Source organism: Euleptes europaea, chromosome 11, assembly GCF_029931775.1.
Source record: "Euleptes europaea isolate rEulEur1 chromosome 11, rEulEur1.hap1, whole genome shotgun sequence".
Classification (NCBI taxonomy): domain Eukaryota; kingdom Metazoa; phylum Chordata; class Lepidosauria; order Squamata; family Sphaerodactylidae; genus Euleptes; species Euleptes europaea.
In genome coordinates, this window is record NC_079322.1 from 57540343 (window position 1) to 57560672 (window position 20330).

Genomic DNA, 20330 nt, shown 5'->3' on the forward strand with positions numbered 1-20330 from the left:
CTTTCTTATAAGTTTCAGGCCTTGTCTTACGCCATGCCCTTAATATTAAACCTGAATCATTGTTAATCCCTTACAGAATTTAAACACCCTTAAACACCTTTTGTCTCTGAGATGCTTATGTAACAGGGCTTTTAAAAACAATACTGGCTTGCATTCCACAAGAAACAAACTGCTGCAGACACGTGAGCAGACAATAGTCCTTTTTGCCATCTCGGTTCGGTTTCATTTTTGTTTTTTCAAGCTTGAGCCTGTCTATTAATTGCATAAACACCGCAAATTCTGTTACTAAAATGACACAGCATGAAAGAGGTTACAGTTAATCCCTGCCTCTTCCCTGGAGGAAAAGGCTGTATCTATTACCCACTGGAAATTACACAAAGTATCATTACATATATCTTGAAAACAACAGTTTAATGACCAGCATGTCAAAGACAATGTATCCTGAAAGCACTATATAACCGCCATAATAGTCTATAACTTAAACAAAATATACCCTAGGCAATGTACTACTGCTAGGCATACAGTGAAAGCCTTGCTAAGAAAATTAAGCATGCAGATTTTGGTATTTGACGTGTATTTTACTGCAGATTAAGTTAGAAAGAGAAATAAAAATGAATGAAACATTCTCTCTAGAACTATGTCCTCAAAATCTATGGCGGTGGCTTAAATCTGGAAGAGGTCCTGAAACTATGAAGCCAAAATAAAACAATTAAAGCAGCACTGTAATTAGTCTGTCAAGCTTCCCAGCACAAAGCACTGTTTTCATTACAGATTTATAGCACAAGCTGAACAGCATAAAACATTTCAGTCCAGAAAGGAATAATAGGGTGGAGTGTGTTGCATATATGTGTGCTTGCCTATGTATGTGAGGGAATGTCCATGGGCGTATGGTGTACATCCACTGGGAAGCCACACTCAGTAATAATATCCATATTGTAAAACGGAGACATGAAATCTGCATATGGGTTTCATACTTTTTCCTGTCTTGAATTGGAGGTTTTTGTGCAAGTGTAGCAAATACAAAATATTTGAAAAGGCCCTTTAACTGCTTTAATTAATTAGAAAATACATTCTTTTGATACTGCTATACAAGAATCAGAATCGCATCATCCACATTACTCTGCCGTGTAAGTCCAAGATCTACCCATTGAAAAGTTTTCCTAGAGGTACGTGCGTTTATAGACTTGAATTTTTACTACAAAGTATTCTGTAGAATATTGCAGATATTTGCAGCTAATACTCAGGAAGCTTCTTACAGTTTCTCCCAAAAACCATTTTAATCAACCGTGTTTGTACAAAATGGGAGTTATCTATTAATTCTAATATTGAAGCAATACCTAAGAAACCTATAGTTAGACACTGAACCTTTACACACCGCTACCACTCTCAAGACTCAACAAAAGAAGATAGTAGTACAAAATCAGTTCATTCTTGAGTTCCAATAACAAATGAAAATATAAAATCAAAGTGAATTTATACACAGCACATCAATATGCTACATATGTAAATTAAGTAATTTAGGGGACTAGAAATCTGCACCACTGCCTACTGCTTCAGCAAGATGCCTCACTAGCACAATTTCATTATGTTTGGACATGGGCTGAGGGGAGCCAGTGCAATATTGACCATGACTTTGCAGTCAATTAGACTAGGACAAATTGTGTTCGGCATCTGTCACTTAATTGTGATTAAACCCTAAAGTGGGGGGGGGGGAGTCTGGAGGAAGGAATACAGGTGAACTAAGAAAAATGCATGCGTGGTAGTGTGGCATGTTTACTGAACAATGGTACTATATGGCTTCCCCATTCTCATTGCGAGAACCAATGCTGCGATCGTTAATTGGTTTCTGCACAACGGACCTCAGGGTATTTTGCTATATTGGTGTATAAAGTAACCTCAGGCCTCTGAGAAGCTTCCAAGATGGAGCATCTCTTTCAGGATTTCTGCAAAGCCAAAATGGTAATGAGAACCACTCGATGCCGTTCGAGTCTGCACGCATTCCAGGCCTGGGCTCTGGAACTCACAGAGCTTCTTATTCACAGCCTTTAACTAAAGGGAAAAAAACCCACAAGCATCCTCTTTCCAAGAGGTTTTCTTTTAAAACTCCATGCATCGGATGGCAGCCTAAACCTTCCAACAGAAGTAGTCTTACTCTTCAGGTCAACTTCCAAGAGCTTCCAGATCTGGAAATGAACCCCGTTTTCTAAGTGGAAGAAGAGTCGAAGTTCAGCAAACTTAAGGGCACTATCTGCAAGGTTTATGGTGCCTGCTTGCTATAAAGCAAACAGAAGAGCAACATTCTAATCAAGTCTGATAGGGTCTGATGTTATGGCTAAGGCCGAGTTCTCATTGAAGTAACAAGGCTGTGGCTTTACCACTTCAGATACAGGTGGAGGGTCAAATGATCTGAATGCTCCTCCACAGGATTTTTTTTTTAAAAACCATCCAATAAGAAACCCGAGAGGGAGAAGAGTTCTAGATTAGCTGTCTCACAGCCATGGTAGTTTTCTATGGGGGAGGGGTTTTTGTTTGTTTGTTTGCATGAAAGAACATTCCATCCTGTGCTTTCCCTGCAGCAGTCTGAAATGGTACAGCCCAAACACAGTTATCAGCTCCCAGAGAACAAGGGCTTTACCACCACCACCTCCACTTATTTAAAAAGAGCCTGTTCCTATGCTATGGAGGCGACTGCTTTACGTTGCACACAGTTGACAACAGGATTTTCACAAGTGGCTTTGCTATTTACTGACAGGCTTGCAATCAAAATCCTTAACTTTGGATTCACCCTCCTCCCCACCCTCAGGAGCGGCATTCCTTCCGAGTGGCCAAGCATTCATCACACCGCTGATTAAAGTGCACGCTGCTACACAAAGTAACACTGTTGTAAAATAGGCTGATATTAGGTGTGGGCATTGATCACTCCGGCATTTCACGGTATTGACCCATTTTAATCACAGAGGACCGATTTCATTTACTAGTCCTAGTCGTGACACAGTACAAGGCAATTTTTTTTTTTTTGGTCAAAAAAGAATCTTGTGGTTCTTTTGCAGCTGAGTTGTTTTTGTGTGTACAGCGTTCACCGGCATACACATAATACTGTAAATAAGATGGGGGGGGGAGTCTTTTTTTCCCAGTTTTGTGACATGTACAGTTATTCCTGACCTGCTGTTCATTCCACCAGGAAGTCTGCACAAGGGTTCTTTCCCTTTTGCTTAATACTTTCCCTGACCAACCAGATGAGTTTCTGGCTAAGAAGCTCCTAATTGATGAAAAATCACAGTTTACACTCTTGACTGCTAAATTCTGCGCTGCAGCTATTAAAATACATCGTACCCTGACAGGATAAGAGTAACAGAAATATTTTATTACTCAAAATATTAAGGGGGTCACACCAAGTTATACGATGTTTATATAAATTTTATTCATACATGTAATATGTAATTTCTGGCCTAGATTATTTGTAGTAGCAGTAGTAGCTGTTGTGGCTGCTGTTTTTTTGCTGGTCAGTGACCATATTAATAAATTATATGGTTATGAAAGTTATTCCAGCCTAAACCCACCCATTTCTTCCCTGCAAATGCTGCCTAGCCAGGCTCTGAAGGGAGACTGATGGGGGGAAACAGCTGAATTTGACACCTACAAGGGAGAACCAGCAGTCGTGGAACCCCCTCCCTTTCACCAGCCATTCCTCCCCTGCAAATGCCCCAACCCCTGCATTCCGATTATTTCTGCAACAGTGGGGCTGGGAACACACTTGCCAAGGTAAGCGTCCAACTCTGCCCTTATTCAAAATCTTCACTCAGATACCACAGCAGAGGAGTTCAAACACACACGGGCCTCAAATTCTACAGAGAAATGTGGACCTACACATAAAGCCATGCAATGAATTTATTTTATTTAGTGTGGTGTAATGGTTAAGAGCAGTGGTTTGGAGCGGTGGACCCTGATCTGGAGAACCAGCTTTGATTCCCCACTCCTCATCGTGAGCAGCGGAGGCTAATCTGGTGAACCGGGTTGGTTTCCCCACTCCTACACACGAAGCCAACTGGGTGACCTTGGGCTAGTCATACTCTCTCAGCCCCACCTACCTCACAGGGTGTCTGTTGTGGGGAGGGGAAGGGAAGGTGATTGTGAGCTGGTTTGATTCTCCCTTAAGTGGCAGAGAAAGTCAGCATATAAAAACCAAATCTTCTTCTTCAATCCCACCCTCCCCAGCAAAGCCTGGTGTAGCCTCTCAGGGAATCATAGAATCATAGAGTTGGAAGGGACCACCAGGGTCATCAAGTCCAACCCCTGAACAATGCAGGAAATTCACAACTACCTCCCCCCCACACCTAGTGACCAGAAGATGGCCAAGATGCCCTCCCTCTCCTCATCTGCCTAAGGTCACAGAATCAGCATTGCTGACAGATGGCCATCTAACCTCTTCTTAAAAACCTCCAGGGAAGGAGAGCTTTCCTGAAGTTATATAGGACAAAAGGTTATATAGGACAAAAAGCAATCAAGAAGAAGCGAACATGGTCAGTCCATTGTAAAGCCCCAATTCAGGGTTTCACGCCGTTATATCTCAGACTGACACGAACACAAAGTGATACCATTTCTCCACTGGGGAATTCTTTCAAAGGAAGAAGAGAAAAGAAGGAATAACCAGAACCAGCCACAGCAACTGTCAGCACACCGTTCTTACTGCTGCAAAGATACATCCTCCATCCACCAAGCAGCGCAACAGGACAAATGCACTTGATCCCTGAGCAAGCATGGGCACGCACATGTGCAGCAGCAACCGCAGGGGCATTCTTTGGCAAGTGGAAAAGGTGGCCAATACTGCACCTTTAGCTGGCCCAGGCGTAGTGAATGGCGTGGCCAAAAGGCCAAGGCACATGGCAAGTGTAGCTTCACAGCAACCAGGCGAGTTCCCTTTTAAAAGAGGGGAGGGGGAGACTTCTCCCTCCAAGAAGCATTCCATGAGTAAACAACACAGTGGGAAGATTTCCAGAAGGCAAGGTCGTAGATACACTTTTCTCTTTTCTCCCAAACAGGCGCTGGAAGCTTCAGACATGTTTCTCTGACGACATCCAGGGGCACCCAACCAGAAGGGAAGCACAGAAGCCCCTCAATTCTCAAGCTAGCTTCCCAAGTTCATACATTCAGCCACAGAGAACACGGAAAGCATGCTGGTGGAGTACAGCGAGCCCCCTACCCTTCACGGGGCAGCAAGACCTGGCTGCCTCTGTGCAAATGTTCCATTAGAAAGGGGCCCCGTTCCTGCCATGATTAATCCTGCTAAAAATGGGGGGGGGGGAATAGAAGCTATGTGAACAGGACATTCATGCAAAGGATGGGAGGGGGCTCAAAACGCTCCTCCGCCTCTCATTTTACAGCCAGTCCCTGAGGGATATACAAACCAGAGCGCTGTCTTGATAGTCAAGGACGATCAGAGTTCAGAGCAGAGGGAGACGGCCTCAAACAGGACAGCCCTAAAACAATGCAAATTTTACCCCCCTCCCCTTAATAAAATCTCAAGGCATGGTACCGAAGCTCGCAACAATGCCTAGAAATCATGTGGGCAACTTTCTTTCAAACAACAGAATTATGAAGTTTCAAACACTGCACGACTGCAAAACAAACAAAAGAAACAAACAAAAAGCACCTTTTGGTCAAGACAGAGACAACTGCCCTATGGCATTAGCGGCCCAATTAACTCCAGCGCTGTTCCCCAGCACATAAACTCTGTTCACATGGGTTCGATGCTGCTGTATGTTCATGCCACCTAACGCATTTCCTAAAAGGGCAGCTGGTGCCGGCATAAGCACACATCAGTACATTTGCTAGACCAGCTTTTGTGGGTAAAGTCACTTCTTCCTTACCGGGTCTAAGCACCGCTTCCTAAAGAGAAGAAGATAAAAATACACTTGCCTACAACTGCTTTTCTCCCAGTGAATTATTGGCAAGATGTTAAAAAAAGAAAAGAAAAAAGCAGGCTCTAGTCATTGCTATTTGATGTTTTAAAGCCCTACTTATTTTTGCAATACAATTTTAATCTTTGTTGTCAGTTTGTATCCAGCTTTGGTTTGACGTAAGGAATTTTTTGGTTTGACGTAAGCAATTTTTAATAACAGTTAATTTCAGCTAACTTTAATACAACTTCAAATGTTTCCCTCTTTCCTTTACCTTCAGCACAGAAAACATCATGGCCATAAATATAAACCTCTGAACAGTTTTGATTTAGAGCGACAATTTATCCAGAAACTACTGAACAAGTAGTATTGTGATCTCTTCCCACAGTGTTACACATTTGCTGAAATAGCCTGCAGGCATCCAGGGAACAGCCGCAGACCACTATAAATTAAAATTAGTTATATGCTCATCTCCTCCAAGAATGCAACATTTCCAGAAAGAGTATTGGGGGGGCGGGCGGAGAAATACAAATGCAGAAAAGTGTAGAAAGCAGAGGGAGGACCCTCAACTTCATGACTGAATAGTTCTCATGTAAATTCACATTCTAACGTGGGCTTTCAATGTACAAAGTTAAAACGTTCAAAGGGCTATGCCTTTTGCCACTATCTACACTATCCTGAGGTCAGTTCCAACATAACATCTGCTCACAGAATGCCTTTTTCTATTCTTTTCTTATTTTTAAGAGCACATGCTAGCGAAAGAATCAAGTCTGAACAAATTAGCCATATAACTCTCCCCGAAAAAAAAACCCCGGAGCATGAGTCGGGAGGAAGGTGTCTTTCCCAGGGGAGAGTTAGGCAAGATTTACACATGATCCCTGCAGAGCAACTGTCATGCCAATCACGCTGATAACACGCAAAGGCAGAATTCTAACTCGGCAATAAACGAGGTCTGACAGATTATGAGGCCCCTGCTATCAATCCAGCTTAATCCAGACTAGAATCGATGAGCCACGAACGCCACACAGAAATACTTTGATCAAAAACACACTGAAATTTAATTCCCTAAATATTTCTATCGTTTTCGGTTCACCTCGTACAAGCCCCCCCAGGGCACACTGTGAACTTCAACCCTGGTGACATGTAAAAAGTTCTGCCTTGATCACAAATATGGATCATGCCAGCAACACAGATGAAAGCAAGGTGATATATCCAAGCCAGTCTAGACAAAGGATGTATCCCACATGTAGAACATTTGGTTTAAAATTGTATGTTTTAATCTAACATTTATATTGTAATACATTGTGAGTTGTTATTGTTATTAAGGAATTAAGAGAATTCCTCTTAACAGAGCTAATTAGAAGTTCGCACATTTTTCCACAGCCCATGTTCTATGTTTTTTATCTGTTCTTCATTGCTTTTAATGTTACTTTATTTGCTGTGCATTGTGTAGAATATTTAAATTTTCAAAATGATACAGGAGCCAATAGTGGGAAGCAGCAAAGGAAAATGGGCCTTGGGGAGTGTGGATAATACTGGCTCCAGAGGAACACCCTGTCACATGACAAACGGCAAGGTGGGAATGCAGAAATTTGGAGAATAGTCTCCCTTGGATTAAAGTCAAGGATAATATATGGAAAGGTCCTATGAGGCTCCAATATGCCGCCAATTTACTAAACTTCCTTGCCCTAGAAATTCTCCAAAGTCCAAACCTGAGTATCTTTTATAGCATTATAAGACTTGCCTGTGGAAGCTGGCTTTTGAGGTTGGGTCATGATTGTAAAAGGGTGAAGTCATAGATGTGTCTCAACTAAAAATAGCCATACAACCTGCCAAGGAATTGAAAGTATGCAGCCATCTGGAATCATAAGTATACGGTTAGAGATTGCCACATCGGTCCAAAGGAAGCTTCAGAAACAGAAAAGTGTGTGATGGATTGGATCCCGCCTAGATTTCCACAGGAGCAAGGGGGGGGGGTCCTTCGCCAATCCTCTTCCCACAGGAGACCTCAAAATCCCTACTACACTATTCCTCGGGGTGGGTGTTTCCTCTATTTCCCAGGAGCAGCATTTAGAGGCATTTTGGGCTGCGCAAGCTTTCTGAATTCTCCATAACTCTTCATCAAGAAGGGGGGGTTATAAAAGAGGGGGGAGGGGAGATGTTGCAGGCCCTGATCTTATGGCTTCTGCCCCACATCCTTTGTAGGAATGCCATGAAGATTTTGTATCTGGTATCAAGATGCACTTTTGGCCTTCAAGGAAAGAAGATCGAACAATGGAAGCTTTTTAATTGTGTTTTTTGCTCAACACCAGGCAGACCTGAGATAACCCTTTTCTTTTTTCTTTTTGGGTGGGGGGAGGAGGAGATAAAAGCCCACTTCTGATAAATCAATGGATTGAGGATCTTCTGTATTTGAATGCAGCGTATACAGATGGCAACTACGCATTCGTATCGTAGATATTCGGAAGCCACTTATAGAAACTTAAGTCTAGATCTGTCACCACTGTTGGTATATTTTTGTTTTTACTTTTTGTACATCGTCTTTAAGGTTTTCTCTCTTTTTTCCTGTTTTTTTTATTTCCTCCCCCCCCCAAAAAATGAGAAAAAAATATTAAAAATAAAGACCTGAGATAACCGTCTACTCTCTGAAGTTCTCTCTTTCTTTGAACACACGAATGTGAACACATGAAGCTGCCTTATACTGAATCAGACCCTCGGTCCATCAAAGTCAGTATTGTCTACTCCGACCAGCAGGCTCTCCAAGGTCTCAGGCAGGGGTCTTTCACATCACCTACTTGCCTAGTTCCTTTTAACTGGAGATGCCAGGGATTCAACCTGGGACCTTCTGCATGCCAAGCAGAGGCTCTACCACTGAGCCACAGCCCCTCCCCTTAGATTAAATCAGACCAATGGCCTATCAAGGCCCATACGGTCTATTCCAGGGTCTCAGGTTTAACAGTACCTAGTACCTGATTCTTTTAAGTGTAGATGAAAGGGATTTAACCTCTGACAAATTAAGGCCCCATCACTACCCTCATAAGCCCTTCCAGATACTTCAGTGTTTATCCTAAATTGGCAACCTAGTGCCTTCCATTCCATAGGCCACATCAACCAGTTCTATGCCACATTCTATAACCATGCCTATTGAACCATGCCACTCAATGCTCTAGAGGCAGTTCCTTAAAAACATTTGCATTTTACATTTTTTCCTATAACAACCTGTTGCTTTGAGCCACAAGTTTTATATAACCAGTATCTTTCTAGTACTGCATTTTGGGATGGTTTTTTCCCCATTGCAGAGGGGGAAATCTTCAGTGTGTGTATATTTATTTATTTATTTTTAAAAGACAACCCAATTTTGGAGGATGCCAATAGCCATATTGGTGCAAAGCAAGATCCAGAAACAAAAACCATTTCATGTTTGTGTGTTATTTTTGCCAGTCCTAATAAAAGGCATTACATGGTTGATAAATTTTGATTTGAATCGTGATAAAAACTTGTATACTTCAAGACATTTGATTTTAGAACAATCTTAAGATAGTTTATTGATTGGACTAGGTGTCCCCTATAACCATGAAGCTTGACAGAAGTTTTACCCAGGCTAGGTTCTCTCTCCCCACTTAGGAAGAGCTGAAGCTCCACCTAGAGGCTCACGCTCTCCTCCTGTCACTTGCAATATTGCCTAGAAATGGGAATAATATTGCAAGTGTCAGAAACTTCCTTTGTGCCTCCCATTTTGTTATTCATAACAGCATCTTGCCCTGAACCTTTCCTAGCAACATTAGCTCCTTCACTGCCATCAAGTGGTAAGAAGCCAAAACTGAAGTTACAGATGCGAAGCCTCCCTTCAAAGTGTCACGGCAGATCTAATCGGACTAATGAAAAATTATACGAACACTCTTAACTTCAAGAAAACCCATTTGCTAATTGTTCTAAATTACTAATTAGCTATCTTTAAAGGTAGATTTGGCGGCGTTCCATAAAATTCCACATGCCCACAAAACAATCAGCGTTCATGAGATAGCCGCTTCATTTGGCCATAAAGCAGTTAATTCAGATAACAAGAAAAGCAATAGCACAAATTGTGTTTCTCAGTTTGACCAGTGCTAGTCCAGGGATAAGCAAAATATGCATTCCCAGGGCCTAGTTTGTAAAAAAGCCTGTTTTGCTGAACATGGGTACATGCCAGCACATACCTCTTCTCTTCTCTGAGGGACAGTCTGTGATTCTGTTTAGTCTACAATTCATAGGCATTTAAGAATGTATTTGCTTCCTATTCTACTTCCACCACCCTCTAAAGACTACTATAGGTCTGATGAGTTTAGAATCAAAATCCTTCCCTGCCACCAGCCAGGTAAGTAAATTAGATATTGCCCAGCAGAACCTAGGATATCTAGCACACAACATTATATTATGTAGAACAGATGGAAATGAACCTTGACCTTCTTGGACACTACTGTTCTCTGTTATCTGATATTTTTTTAGTAACTCAGTCCTCTAGCTTCCGCAAAAGGTATTTTCCATACATTTTTGATGCTGTGTCTAAAAGGCTAATTGGGCGATAGTTATTGGGATCTGCTTTGTCTCCTTTTTTATGAATTGGGACTACTATACTGGTCTTCCATCCATCCGGGACTGTTCACCTTTATGCTTGTTGCTTTCCAGAGCCATGAAATTCAGCAACCCATTGTACAAAAAGAAGCAGAAGAGGCAATCTTCGTATCCAACATGGTCAGACTGGCTACCTACCAGGGCTGGGCCCCAATTTCCGATCAACTATACATTCACTGACGCCTGTAACCAACTATGCTCATTTCCCAGTCTGTAAAATGGAAACAGTGAACTACGTTACACTGAGTAGAGGAATGAAATAAGGAACAAACACAACACTTTGTGGTATGAGAGACCGCAATTAACTCGCCAGAATAGAAATCAAATCTCCATGCTGCTTTTTTCCACCTTCATTTGTCTACCCCTACTCTACAAGGAAAGGTTAGAGAAGGGGAAAATAAATGTACACCTCGTTGCAAGGCAGGCATTCAAGTATCTACCTCTTCAACTGCCAAAACCCAGTCAAATCATGAGATTTCAGAGAGAAGGTGTCCTAGAGTACATTAAACCAAATAAGGTTAATTTACCATCTGCAGCCATCTCTGGAGAAGGCTGGTCTAGTCACAATCCTACACGTCTGGGCAACATCCCAAATGGATTATTGTATTGGGCTCAGTGTGAGGCTACCTTTGAGACATGTCTAGAAATTAGTACAAAAACATACTCATGAGGGTTTCCACTAAGGAGGTCATATAGCAGCAGTGCAATGCTAACTCCATCGGTTGCCAATCTGCTTGTCCATGTCCAATTCAAGGTGCCAGGGTTGACCATTAAAGCTCTAAAAACGGGTGACACCCAAGCCAGCTCCCACCCCTACGAGCCTACCCTTGACTCAAGATGAGCCATTTGAGCCCTGGATCTGTATTTCTTCACTATCACAGTAGAGGTATGTCAGGCAGAACTCTCAGCTGTGACCACCCACCCACGGTCTCTGGAGTTCTTGTAACGCATCTTGAGTGCTACCTTTTATTAGAAAGGTGGGGTATAAATCTTGTAAGTAAATAAATAAATTTTCTAGGGGACTAGGGAATATTCCCATTTCCCAGAGAAAGGCTGGAATAAAGGGAAATTGCCATGCCTTTTGTGTATTTTTCACTGTTTTTACTTTTGTACGCTACCTCATGGGAAGGAAGGCAGCATGGTATAGCTCGATCTCGTCAGATCTTGGAAGCTAAGCAGGGTCACTCCTGGTTAGTATTTGGATGGGAGACCACCAAGGAATACCAGGGTTGCTGTGCAAAGGAAGGCACTGGCAAACCACCTCTGTTAGTCTCTTGCCTTGAAAACCCCATAAGGGGTCACCATAAGTCAGCTGCGACTTGACGGCACTTTACTTACACACACACACACACGCACACAAGCTACCTCATAATGGGGAAAGGAGAAGAAAACATATTTTAAATAAATAAACTATGGAGGTGACAGCCCAGTGGAGGCACAAAATTGAACACTGGCTACTATCTGGGTAGTTAGTAGAATTTGGAAATAACAAGTTTATATGCCTTGTGCATGTGATACTTAATATTTCTACTGCCCTGTTCTAGGCAAAAAGATAAGAATAGAGAGCCTTCTAGAAAGAAAGGACAAGGAGAGAAATTAGGGAACAACTCAGCACTGAGATACGGGAGATTCCTGATTATCTTTGAAGAAAAGTCACACTTGCTTCTTCAGCCTGGACTGCCTAAACCCAGGACTTAAGCACATTCTTTTTAGATGATAAATGATGACATCTTAATTGAGGTCAATACAACAGATGCAGCAGCAAGCTACCAATGAGTACGGTAATAAATGTCCAGGTCCATGTGGGACTCAGACAATAGTTTGAGATTCAAGACTATGGTACACCACAGCATTTTATATTTGTTTTAAAACACTATTTTTTATTACTACAACTATTCCTACCATTTGACAGAAGCAAAACCAATTTTAAAAAACAAAACCATTAAGTAATTCAGTTATCAACAAATGTTTTTTTGGTGTTTTTTTCTGATGTATCTGTAGCCTGCCCTGAACTCCATTTTTTGAAACAAAAGGCAGCAGAAACCTTTTTAAAACCTTTAAAAAATGTTTCTATAAGCATTTAATCAGTACAGAAAGCTACTGCAAACCATACACTGTGTCCTAAACAAATTTAGTTCACTTCATTGCTTAGATTGCATTTAGCTTTCCAGAAGGCCAAGTCACTATTGTGAAGTTAGACATTTCTCATTTATGTGTGTGTGGGGGGGGGGGGGGGGAGATTGACATATATACAATACTTATTTCCTATCACATCTAAACATCAAATACATCATTTATAACTATTTAGCACCTAAAACTGTACTATTTGACACATTTATGAAATTTAAAGGTATTAAAGTCTTAAGTTTTCTATAAGAAAAATGACAAGTGTACCCAATATTTGAGAAATTTGCTGACTGCTACATCCTATGCTATCTTAATACATGTATCTTAATTTTTGCCATCGGAGAGACAGAAAAAAAGTTAAAGGTACAAGACAAATTCTTGTAAACAAAACAAAAATTCTAGTAAACAAAACAGCGTGTATTATTTGCAAGGAAAACTCTAATAACAGGTAAAGCTTCCAACATATTTGGATATCACATTAAACTTTGTAACACTGGAAACAATGCATTCCTTAATAGTGTATTATTAACTACATTAAAGCATATTAATTGTTGACAGCATTATTTACATTTAAACCAAACCCCATTCTTGAAATTTTTTGCATATCTATACAGTATACATTGGAATTATTATCTAGTGCTATAGATAGTTTAAAAAATTTCATACTACGTATGAAATGAAATTTCATTTATTTTGAGTAAAATCTTGTCTTCAAGTCATTTATTTTGAGTAAAACCTTGTCTTCAAGCCTTCCCTCATTCCAAAAAGGAAAAGAAATTATAGACGTTTTTTCAGGGTTCTCCCAAATTTTCCATTGGAAAAGTTGAAAAAGCCCTCAGAGTGGGAAAAATCGCCTTAAAAAGCATTTCACTCATCCTAAAAGAGAAATGATTTCATAGGATTCTTTTCAGTGTTCCCTGAAATTTCCAAAAAATTCTGTCAAGAAAACTGGAAAAAGACTCTTAGGGGGAAAAAACAGGCAAAAATGTTTAAAAAAAAAAATTCCGTAAGCCAGCACATAAGGTTAGCAGGTAGAGCCATTTCCCAGCTTCTTGGTGTTATTTTTTAATACTAATTATTGCTACCATAAAACTAATCCTACACTCTTCACTATTTCTCACAATTTTATTAAAGCTATAACAAAAGTATAGAAATAAACCCTGGTTGTTATCACCACAACAAAAAGCTTACCTCTAACCCTAACCTGGCCTCTTCCTGGTTTTCTTATAATCTCATTATTGCTTTGAAAAGATCTGTTTAATTGAATATTGAAGCCAATATATAAAACAAGTGTTTAAGAAATGAATTCATCTTTTGGTACAAAATATAAAGAACCTCTGTAGTTCTACTGAGGATCACCAAAAGACGTTATGATAAAATCACTGCAGAAAATACTAAGCATCATGATGACTGCCATGGCGACCTGGTACCTTGGACTTGCTGAGCTCTATAATAAATGAATCTGGTCCATCCATCCCTTCAACCAAAGAGCTGACTGGGGCAGGCACTGGTTTCCTAAGAGGATTCTTTACATGCAGCCACAGCAGTAGAAGCGGAGCTCCATCACAAAACCCAGCACTTATTTCTACACAGGGTCTTCACACAGTTAGAGCCGCAAACACAGTACCTTGCTTGCGCACACAAGTTGCCTATCACTGAGTTGGGATGGGAGGGGCGGAATCTACTGGTTCAGAAAAGCGTTGACAGCAATTCTATGCAAATATAACAAAGTTATTGAAGACTTACGGCCATATCCTGTGCAAATTTATTCATGCAGCTGTCGTATAGAGTTCAAACAGCTTACATTCATGTTAAGCAGAAAGCCAGTATGGTGTAGTGCAGGGGTGGCGAACCTTTTTCCTGCCAAGGGCCATTTGCACATTTATAACATTATTCGGGGGCCATAACCAGGTGTAGATCTCCTGGGGGAGAGACTATGGTTTCCAGGTCTCCAGCCACCACCTGGAGGTTGGCAACCCCAGGGGAGACCACGCAGAGAAGGCCTGGAGGGCGCCCCCGCTCCCTTGTCCTCCCCCCTCCCAGGCGGGAGGGCAGCCAGCGGTAAGCCTGAGCAAACAAGGCGCCAGGAGGCAGCCGATCCACAGGCAAGGAAGGGAGGAAGGAAAGAAAACAGAGAAAGAGGAAAAGGGAGGGAGGGGAAAAGAGAGAGAAAGGGAGAAAGAAATGGAGGGAGGGGGAGAAAGAAAGAAAAGGATGGAGGGAGACAGACAAAGAGACAGAAAAAGAGGGAGAAGGGGAGAGAAAGGAGAGTGACAGACACACACCTGTGCAAGCCGGCCCCACGCGACCAGGCCCCAACCTCCACGCCTCCCCCCCCACACACCCGGCCCCGGAGCTCCCAAGGGCCGCAGAAAATGTCCTCGGGGTCCACATACGGCCCCCGGGCCTGAGGTTCCCCATCCCTGGTGTAGTGGATAAGAGCGGTGGTTTGGAGCAGTGGCCTCTAATCTGGAGAACCAGATCTGAATCCCCACTCCTCCACATCAGTGGGGGAGGCTAATCTGGTGACCTGGGTTGGTTTCCCCACTACTACACATGAAGCCAGCTAAGTGACCTTGAACTAGTCACAGCTCTCTTAGAGCTCTCTCAGCCCCACTTACCTCACAGGGTGTCTGTTGTGGGGAGGGGAAGGGAAGGTGATTGTAAGCCGGTTTGATTCTTCCTTGAGTGATAGGAGAAAGTTGGCATATAAAAACCAACTCTTCTTTTTCTTCTTCTTAAAATTGCCAGGGATCCACAAATACATTGACAGGAGTGGTTCCAACCCAGGGATTTCCCCCCGAGTGGAACAAAGCATACCATCACTGTTCTAAGGAGCTACCACATTATATCATGCTCTTTCTGAGCACAACTCTTGGGGCTTCAAGGGCTTTCCACTTTAAACCACAGCAAAAAAAACAAAACCCAAACTTATTTTGCTCTGACTTAAAGAAGAAATGGTGCAGTGGTGCCTCCATGGGAAATGTCTGTCCACAGCCAGTCCATGGACAGGGCAGAGCTTAGCGCTGCTTTCAAAATGATGGTGATGAGTTTCAGCATGAGTTTAGCCCTTCAACAGGGCTTACCTCCCTCTCAGTCATGCCTCAGCTTATGAGTTACGGCTCAGCAGCTGGGGGGAAGAGGAACTGTCGCACGGTGGGGAGGCCCAGCAAGGTGCTCATCCAGTAGGCACTTCAGCCTTGATGTGATAAGATGGTGAGGAAGGGTAGTGTCAGCAGTGAGTGTCTCTCAAACTCAGCACAAATGCAGAGATGAATCCCCACTCTTCTATCAAGTCTGGACCTCAGGAGTGGGGGAAGGCTTGTCCCCCAGTCTCAAAGGAGGTTCAAGGCTCCCTGCTGAAACTCACACAAAACTCATCAGCTATACCTAAATGCCTCCAAACCTCATCACAAGCATATCAGGGAGAGAAGCACAGTCAGTGGGGGTTACTGCATTATGTATTCCCAGCGATATATTAAGAGTTTGAAAATGTTATAAAAAACATCGCTTTAAAAGGGGTTTTGGATGCCACGGCTAAAAAATGGTTGGAAGACGTCTTCACAGCTAAAGGTTTCAAACTCTTAATGCATCAGTGGGAATACATAGAAAGTGCAAACAGTATTTTTAATAATATTTTCAAACTCTTAATACATCGCTGGGAATGCATAATGCGGTAACCCCAGTGACAACCACAAATTTTAGATAGCTACCAAAGCCTTCCAAAAAGGTGTAGAGCCCCAAGTACAGCTTTAAGCTTAATTCACATAGCCACAAACTCACCAAGGCCATTTGATTGTGAAAAGCTTTTCAAGGTGGAAAGGTCTTTTGGGAAAGGTTCAATGTACCTGGATGACAAGAAGATACTGAAAGATAGGATAACAGTGCATTCCTGAGCCTCGAGGGCAAAAGCCCTTAGGAGGCCAGAAAGGCGCCACGCCGGCACCTGGGCTACTTACACTGGCATTAGTGGCCCCAGCACTGGTGTGGAGGCCCGGCAGCGTCACCCTGGAACGCTGACGTCCCACCAGCATAAAGGCCCATGTCGGCATTCCAGGGGGCATCCCGGCATCCCAGGAGGCATTCCCGGGGCGTTCTGGGGGAGAAGCTGCTGTTAGGCAGCCTCCTGTCCCCGTTCGTCCTTGGTACGCCGGCGGCGAGAAGAGCGAGGCCACGCCTGCTTTTTAGCAGATGCGGCCTCGCTTTTCTCTATGGGGCAAAAAGCCCCGTTTAAAATTTTAAAAGCCTTTAAAAGGCATTTTTTCCCGTTTTCAACGCCGGGGAAACCGGTTAGGAGGCGCCGCAGCGGTGTCTCCTCCCTGCCATTCCCCCACGCCAAAAGTTCAGGAATGTGCTGTAAGCTGCCTCAAGCAGGACTTTGAAGAGACGGCGTAGAAATATTCTAAATAAATAAATAATGGTGGTGATGGAAATAAACATGCTTTCTCCATGCCTTTATTAAAATTCAGGAAACAAGTTTCAAACTGGTGAGAAATACCCAACCAGCATATGCTACAGCAAACAATAATCAGAGAAGAGGGTGACAAGGTGTAGATTAATGACTGAACATTATGCTAATAATTAGCAAAGTGTATCCCCTGTGCGATGCTGAACCATTCCAGATTTACACATGTGACAGTCGAACAGTGAATAAGAGTCTCGTAGGTCATCAGTTGGGACACAACGGAGCAACCAGAAAGACATGTAAAGCACAACTAATAGAGAGGTAAGACATTGCAGTGTCGTTAAAACCTTTATTTATGAAATGCCTGTAGGTAGCAAGCTAGCCTGCTAACTCAAGAAAGCCCTGCTCCCATGTTGCCACCATTGCTGTAGTTCAGACCTTTATGGTTTATGCCCATGAAACTCCATAAGCATAATCACACAAGGGTGAAATTAGAGGAACCATTTAGGCAGTTGCTAGGCAACCACCCCTGTGTCTACTATTGCTTTCTCTCATAACCCCAACTGGTGGGAATCACAGACATTAGATGTTATGAAGTTAAACCAGCAGCATAAACTGGAGTTAAACAATAATTTTAATGCAGGAAACATAGAACCACCAGCAGTGATTATCAAGTGCATATTTATTGTGTGTGCGTGTTAAGTGCCGTCAAGTCGCTTCCAACTCATGGCGACCCTATGAATCAATGTCCTCCAGAATGTCCTATCTTTGACAGCCTTGCTCAGATCTTGCAAATTGAGGGCTGTGGCTTTATTTATTGTATTTATTGTAGAAATCTGATATTTGCTACTAAGATATCAAAACATTTTGAGGGTTGATAATGTCTACTGAGAACACACACACACAAAAGCTTAGGGCCAAGATGAAGTAACAGCAGAGCAAAGCAACAGAATGGACATAGGGGAAAGGACAAACTAGGTCAGGAGATTACATCTAGGGTGTAAACCTGATCACAGGCCACAGTTCAAGACTACGCAGGAGAAAAGTTCAGGTTTTAGTCATGCTTCCTTTGAACTGACCATATCCCAGATTAAGTGCTCAAAGAGCAAGGGAAAATGGTCAGTCTCAACAGATGAAAACAAAGACGCTTAAAAGAGACAAACAATGTAGAACAATTTGGGGGGGAGGGTAGCCTTTCAGGATTTTCATTAGATTTACAGATGCACAGTGCCAAATCGGCAACAGAAAACACCACTGAGAACTGAGCAGCAAGTCATACTTGCTCACAGGAGAGGGGGAAAAGGGCAGGCCCCAATGTCTTTCTTCTTTTACACTATTATTACCACCTACCTAATAGGGCACGAAGCCAACTTCAGAGGGGTGAAGGCAGTACAACCTAGGTGAAAGGAAGGAAAGAAGGAAGGGAAGAATGTGACCAATTTACTAGCTCACACTGAAAGAAAATAGCTTGACACAAGATACGGTGTGACAACTGCTTAAGGAGAAATTACCTCCCGCCATTGTTTTAAATGAAAGACTCCCGCGTACTTGTTTTTAATCCCCGTTCAATATGCTTGATTTACATTTTCCACTTGACATTACATGTGGCTTGTGTTACTTTATTACAATATTCCATACTGACTTTGGTGTGTGTGTGTGTGTGTGTGTGTGTGTGTGTGTGTGTGTGTGTGTGTGTGTGTAAAGTGCCATTAAGTCGCAGCCAACTTATGGCAACCCAGCAGAGTTTTCAAGGCAAGAGACTTAACAGAGGTGGTTTGCCATTGCCTTCCTCAGCATGTGTGTGTGTAAAGTGCAGGCAAGTCACAGCCGACTTATGGCGACCCCTTTTGGGGTTTTCATGGCAAGAGACTAACAGAGGTGGTTTGCCAGTGCCTTCCTCTGCACAGCAACCCTGGTATTCCTTGGTGGTCTCCCATCCAAATACTAACCAGAACTGACCCTGCTTAGCTTCTGAGATCTGACGAGATCAGGCTAGCCTGGGCCATCCAGGTCAGGGCTTTTATACTGACTTTAGCCTACTTCATAAAATAGGAAAGGTTTGCTGGCAGGTGAGCAACTTACATGATTGGAATGCCCTTGAAGACTGTCCAGAAGCTACAGTTGATACAGAAGGTTGCAGCTAGAACACTGACTGGAATTGGTCACAGGGACCTTATCACACCAGTCTTGTTCCATTTACACTGGCTCCAATTTGCTTTCAGGCCCAACTTATGCTGCTGGTATCGACCTTTAAAGCCCTGTACAGCATCGGGCCGGCATACCTGATGGACCACTTACTCCCATATGAACCTATTCAACCACTCCGGTCATCTTTATCTTCAGAGGCCCTACTTCAGATGCCACCACCATATGAGGCTAGATGGGTGGCAACCTGAGAAAGGGCCTTCTTGGTTGTGGTGCCCAAACTCTGGAACTCCTTCACCCAGCAAATTTGTCTCCCTCTACTGTTGTCTTTAGCCAGCAGGTGAAGACTTATTTGTTTTGTTTGGCTTTCCCCCACTAATGCTCATTGGACCACCTCCCTGTTCGTGTATGTGTTCAGGTTTTATTTAATTGTTTTAAATATATATATATGTGTGTGTGTATGTGTGTTTGTGTATGTGTGTGTTTTGTGCGTTTTAATGTCTCAAATGTTTTGTTTTAATGTTCACTGCCTTGGGGATCCTGAGCTGGGTGGAAAGGGGGCATGAAAAAGGTTTAAATTAAATAAATGCTCCTCTACTTTGTAAAAAGATATTACCAGTTCTAGTCAGTTTGTTAGTTCTCTATGGGCAGAATTTTTCTCTCCATGGTTCAACTATCTAGTCATGCAATCGTTGAAACTCCCCACCCTGCATCTGCAGTGGTACAATCAAGGAATAGATTTACCACGTCAATCTGTGGTTTGTGTGATCAAGGCCTGAAGTCATTACAAAATTAGTATCTAAAGTTCCATTTAATAACTGGACAGTTGGCCTGAATCACACAGTTCACCAAGGAGAGCCAGAGTGGTGTGGTGGTTAAGAGCAGTGGTTTGGAGTGGTGGACTCTGATCTGGAGAACGGATTTGATTCCTCACTCCTCCACAGGAGCGGCGGAGGCTAATCTGGTGAACTGGATTTGTTTCTCCACTCCTACGCACGAAGCCAGCTGGGTGACCTTGGGCTAGTCACAGCTCTGTTAGAGCTCTCTCAGCCCCACCTACCTCACAGGGTATCTGTTGTGGGAAGGGGAAGATGATTGTAAGCCGGTTTGAGTCTCCCTTAAGTGGTAGAGAAAGTCGGCACATA

General features: G+C 42.7%; 1 protein-coding gene across 1 annotated transcript in view; it reads right to left on the minus strand.

Moving 5' to 3' along the window:
- The window catches only part of DNAJC1 (DnaJ heat shock protein family (Hsp40) member C1), a 105833-nt gene that overhangs the window by 75851 nt on the left and 9652 nt on the right, over positions 1–20330 (minus strand). The gene's annotated exons all lie outside the window — the stretch shown is intronic.